Source organism: Octodon degus, unplaced genomic scaffold (assembly GCF_000260255.1).
Source record: "Octodon degus isolate 3935 unplaced genomic scaffold, OctDeg1.0 scaffold00102, whole genome shotgun sequence".
NCBI lineage: Eukaryota > Metazoa > Chordata > Mammalia > Rodentia > Octodontidae > Octodon > Octodon degus.
The window spans coordinates 9,143,322-9,149,663 of record NW_004524678.1 but is presented as its reverse complement, the minus strand read 5'-3'; positions in this window follow the sequence as shown (position 1 = coordinate 9,149,663).

The window sequence follows — 6,342 nt, the reverse complement described above, 5'->3', positions numbered from 1 at the left end:
CTTTAATGAGCTATTTGGTCGGCCCTCTCATTAATCATTTTTATCCTTTCAAAGAACCAGGTGTTTGATTTACTGATCTTTTGTATTGTATCTATTTTATTAATTTGCACTCTCTATAATTATTTCTTTCTATTAGATTTGGGTTTGAATTTTTCTTGTTTTTGTAAGGCCGTGAGACACATCATCAGGTTATTTTTTAGGGATACTGTGTTTCTCTAATGTATGAGTTCATTGGTATAAATGTTCCCTTTAGCATGGCTTTGTGTCCCCTAGATTCTGATGTGGAATATAGGTCAAATATGAGGCAGCTTGTAGCACCTGTGGGGGCCAAGCTCTGTTCCTTCATGCTTGTGGCTTGAAACTTGGGTAGGTTTCTCAAACAGTTCTTGAATTAACATCCCACAGCCAATGCATGCTTTTCTGTACCTGAAGTGAAGGAATTGGGTCCAATATATGACTAACCAAAAAAATTTAGTGAACACCATAAAGCAGATTTTGGAGTGGGTCCCAAAAGTGCACCAAGACTTTTTCTCACCTCTTCTGTAGCAGAGATTTGCTAAATCCCAGTTTATGCTCCTGTGAGAGTGGCTGGCTGGTGGTTTTTCCTGTCTTAACTCCTAGCACATTCGTGTGGATCAGAGGGTCTGGGTGCCTCTGGACTGCTCTATGCCTGGTTTTCCACCTTCTCCACTAAGAGGTCCCCCTTTCTCACACCCACTTCACTCTTCAGAATCTCCTGTAACTGCTTTTATCTGCAATGAAAATGGGGCAGGATTTCTGCGATGGCTTCCTGATACGACCTTCCCCAAATCCAGGGATCAGAAGAGGAATGATCTCTCCTGTCCTCGTTCAGTTGACTGTGATCAGAACTCCTGTCTTCACAGGTGCGTTGCTGTCTTGAGTTGGAATCAGTACTTACAGGCAAGTGCTGCCTTTCCTTGTACTACTGAGTGAGAGAACATTTCATCTCACCCTCTGAGCTGCCACTCATTCAGTCCTAGGACCTTTTGTGTTAGTTCATTCATGTGTCTTTATAGTCACCAATCTTTTTAAGATTCACTTAGTTAATTTTATTGCCAGGATGAGATCATGAGGTTATGGTGAGCCCCAGTTTCTTCACATAGCTGCTTACCCTTTTGCTTTTACGAGAGTATCCTGGAGCCAACATGGTTCCAGGTCCTTCTAATCTGGAAAGTAAATTCTGGCTGTCATGATATTCTTTAACAAACAGTGTTCTCTCACTCTATATTGGCCTTAGAGCATTTTGACTACCATGAATGTTTGGTTACTTTTTGAGATTTCTCTCTCTCATTTTTGTCTCAGTTCTAAATGCCATGTTCTAAGGCCAAAAAGATAAGAAGTATTAAATATTCATGTACACAACAGAAAAGTACATCCTACAGATACCTTTTCATTATTAAAAAAATGGTATTAACAGCAACCTACAGAATATTTTCAGGCTTCACCAAGGACCTATCAGAGTGTGAAGCTGAGTGAAGAGGTAGCTTCCATCTCTTAAATCCACTTCTCACACTTATTAGGTGTACATTTTCAATGAATCACTCTAGGTTTTCCTTCCTCTGTAAAATGGGCATAATAATATCCTATGAATTTTTTGTGATGATGAAGTGAAATATGTAGGTAAAGTCACTCTTATCATATCTATCCATTCAGTAAATGGTTTTAATGATAAGTGCCCAATAAATAGCTTTTAAAGTAAGGGAAGTCACAGAGTGGACATTCATAAAAGTTGATTTTTCTAATATATTCTTGAGTTGAGAATTCAATTCATTTTTGTTCTACGTCTAGATTGATTGAAATGAGGATCTAGGGTTGAGAACTTTTGTCTGATCACTGATATGAAACGTACTCATTACATCACATATTAGAATATTTTAATTTAAGCTTTATTTTCTAATTTCACACAAGAGCTATTTAATATAAAAAGCTTTGATATTCCTGATGTAAGGGATTTTTTATTTTTTGACTTTTATTATTAATTTCAAATTTTATTACATTTTCTAAGCGGTATATTCTTTCTGCTTTATTAAACATCTTAAATGTTTTAATGACTATAATATGATGAATTTTAATGTTTTTGAAGGCACTATCTTAGAGTTCTTTGAGGAAAAGATATATTTAGTTAGGTTGTGTTAATGTTTACTTAAGTTGTGTTTGTGTTTCTCTCTCTCTCTCTCTCTCTCTCTCTCTCTCTCTCTCTGTGTGTGTGTTAGCATATGTTGGCTTTTTTCTGTAGGCTGAAAATTATAGTAAGAATTAACGAACTCAAACGAGGTTTTCTGAATTTCTTTGAAGATGGTATCTCTACAAATGGTAGAACCTTACTACCAAAGATGAGGCTGGTACAAACATCATCATGGCCAGCAGATTTGAGGCAATACTCAACTGTTACAGGCAGCAGTGTTCTGTAGCATTGGGTAGTTGATCATTGTATTTTAAGACCTTAAATAAGTAGGTGGAGCTCTAAAGCTTATGTGCTTTGTGTAAGTGGAAAAGTCTTAAGCATATTAAAACAGAAGTTAGACTTGAATCAACTAAATAGTGAGTCCAGGCTTCTCATCCAATGCCTGGATTTTGTCCAAGTCACAGGCCTATGGCCAGTTTAATGAAGAAAAGCTGAGTCCTCTTTACTCTGACTAAGGTTCCTTAATTTACATTGTTAATCTTCCTGTCAGCCTCCCTGAGTGGGCCAGTGACTACTTTTTATATAATTATACATTTCTGAGTGGGTAATAACTAGACAGCTGATTAGTGGACCATAGCTTTTGGGAATATAAATTCTTCAGGCATAAAACTTTCACTGGATCAATTGCATAAATGTAGGCCTTTGGAAAAGTATGGAATTAATTGAACGTTGTCTCTGTTTGGTCTCACACTGGATCCTTTGTGTACTCCGACTTACCCTGTGGTAATTACCAAGGTGCTAGCAGGAATAATTGGAATCAGTATGCTGGGCAACTGGCAGAGTGCACACATTAGGAATTCTGACACTTGAAGAAAGAGCTTTGTGGCAGGCAAGACTGAGTGAAAGCCCACAGAACTACCTGTGAGTAGTTCTACTACTAATTTTATACAATAATTTGACTGGGTCATAGAGTCAGATATGTGACTGTACATTATTCTGGATGCTTCTGTGAAGGTGTTTTGGATAAGGTTAATATTAACTCCACGTAAAGAAGATCACCTTCCATAATGTAGGAAGGGCTTATCCAGTCAGTTGAAGGCCTAATAAAATAAAAATTGATCCCCAACCCCCAGGAAGAAGTAATTCTTCTACTAGAGTGTTTTGATTTAAAGTGCAGGTCTCCTTTTGGAGCTTGCCAGTGTTCCACATGTGATATAATTCCTTGACCCACTTCTCTCTCTCATAGGCCTGCCTGCATATCAGAACGTTGTTTGTTCTTTACAAAGACTTTCCCTTTTCTCACATCTCTGTATAAGGATATACCTCAATGTAGAATTGGGTTGTAGTCTTATAAAGCCATCATCAGTTGAAAATATTGTAATTAAAATGTATTTAGTATATCTAACTTGTTAAACATCCAAGCTGAGCAACAGTGTCCTGTATTCTGTGACTGCCCTTAATCACTCTCTTGAGCACATGGAACTTATTTGCTGCTAATGCCCAGAATCGCAAGAGAGCACCAAACCTTTGTTGTTAGCTAGGAAATGGTCAAAATGGAAAGTTGTGGCACAGTTTCTGTTGATTAAATATATTTTTATATTGTAATAAAACTGAAAAACCAAAATTGGAACCATTGTAAATCACTCATACTGAGTGTGTGTATGTATATGTACACTCTTGCGCACACACACACACACACACACACACACAGCTCAGCACACAGGATCATCCCTTGGCATCCACAAGAGATTGTTCCCAGGATCATATTCAAATAATAAAATCTGCAGGTGCTCAAGTTCCTTGTATAATATGGTGTAGTATTCACATAAAAACTATGCAATCTTTTGGTATATTTTATCATCTCTAGATTATCTACAATGTCTAGTACAACTTAAATCATAGTAAAAAGTTGTTATATGGTCTTACTTAGGAAAAACATCAAGTACAAACAGCTGTGCTTTGTTCAGTATAGTGCCACCAGCAATCAGTGTTAATCTGGCTACATAGTTCGTGATCTGTAGCTGGTTGAATTTGCATATGCCAAACCAGCAGACACTGACTGCAAACTATACACTCACTCACACACACTACATACACACACACACTCACCCTGTCAATCATGGTTCTCAAAGGGCTCTAACTCATACATGGCTTCTGCCATCCAAAACAATAAAATAAGGTGGGGATATAGCTCAGTTACACATCATCTGCCTGGGAAGCACAAGGTTGTGAGTTCACTTCCCGACACCTATGCTCCTCTCAAAAAAAAAAAAAAATCCAAAATAATAAAAGGCAGGACCATATTTCTAAAAATATTTTAGAGATTAGAAGCAACATGCAGTACTTAAAAGGCACAGATAGGATGCATCCTTATGATTTTCTCTCAATTTAGCAATTTGGCCTGTGCACGAGACAGATGGAGATTCTGAACAGTGGATTATCATAAGATAAACAAGGGGATGACTCCAATTTTAGTTCTTCTTTCAGATTTTTTTTCCACAGTAAATCAAAACATCCCCCGATATTTGATAAGCAAATTTGATATTTGGCAAATGCTTCATGTTACCCGATAGTAAAAGCTGTTTGCTTTTAACAGGCAGAACCAACATCACACCTTCACTATCTCATCTTGGGAAAAGGTCAGCTCTCTAGCCCCGTATCAAATGTCAAACTGGGCATGGTGGCACACACCTGTAATGACAGTGTTGGGGAGGCTGAGATGGGAGGGTCACTATGAGTCTGAGCTGCACAGTGAGACCTTGTACCAAATAAATAAATAAATAAATAAATAAATAAATAAATAAATATTAAATGTAGCTGCTGTGGTAGAGGCAACATCTATCTTGGTTGGTGGACTGCTGACCTACTTACTAACTAATCGAAGAGTAGGATAACTGGATAACATAGAGGTTTTATGTTTAGTGCTTTGAGGAACATCTATATTGATTTCCGTGAGGGCTAGCCTGCAGTAAATGACATTTCCACCAACAATATGTAAAGACTTCTTTTCCGCATATGGTGTTATACATTTTCTTGGGTTCAATATTTTTTTTATTTATTATTTTTTTGTGGAACCTGGAATTGAAAAATGGAATAAGGATTTTTTTTTCTTTCTCTGAATGCCTTCAGGGCAGGTTTGGCTGGCTTGAGTTGTGGGGATCGAACCACAGCAACCTGAGCCTGACTGCTTTGTTGAAGCATTCACTAAAAGAACTGAGTTAAGGGGCAGGTCCCCTCAATATTTTTGATGATAATCACTTGAATGGTAATATGGCATCCCAGTAATTTTTATTAACATTTTCTGGATAACTAAAAATTCTGAACTTTTTTTCATGTAATTATTGACCTTTCTATTTCATTATTTGAGACATTTGTCCATTTAGTGACGGGGCTAGTTTTTGCTTTGCTGTTAATTTTTTCAATATGGTCAGTACAACAATCTTTTGTCAGAAAATCAGCTGGTGAAGATTTTCTCTATTCTGTAGGCTGTATCTTCCATTAAGAGATGCTTTTTGTGTGGACTTTTTTTAAAAAAAAATCCAAAGTGATTGCATTTTCTGACACTTGCAATTTCTGACCTGTTGGTATCCTAAACAGGAATCATTGTCAGTGCCTGTCTTGAAGTCATTCGTTTATTGTTTCCTTCAGCAATTTCAAAGTTTCGGGTCTTGCAGTTGGGTCACAGCACGCTGTCTTCAGTGAATGAAACTCGTGGCTAGTGGACTATCTCAGAAGGCTGTAACATCATCAACTCGGATGAGCCTAGACAGTGCACCTAGTGTGGTGGGTTCACTGATGATCAATTTATGACACACAATGGAAGCGAATCAGTGTGTGCTGAGTGTGGAGGGTGCATTTGAAGATTATTGCTACTAGCACAAAAGCAGACTTGCAAGATGCTACGTTGTTGATTCTCCTGGAGAAGCTTGTCACACTGGCTTTCCTGATGTGAACTTGGCTGCTATTCTCATCATCAGAGGAGTTCCAGTCCTTGTTGTCACTGAGGATGGCCAGGATTATTTTGGGGGGAGGGAGCTCTGGTCCCTACCTTAGGTGTCGCTTCCTGGCTCCAGGGCAGATCCCTTAGCCCACTGGCACAGATTCTTTATCTTTCTGGCACAGACTTTCTAGCTTCTATCACTGTCCTTTGGGCCTTTCCCTTGAAGATCCTTGATATAGACTTTCATGAGACATCG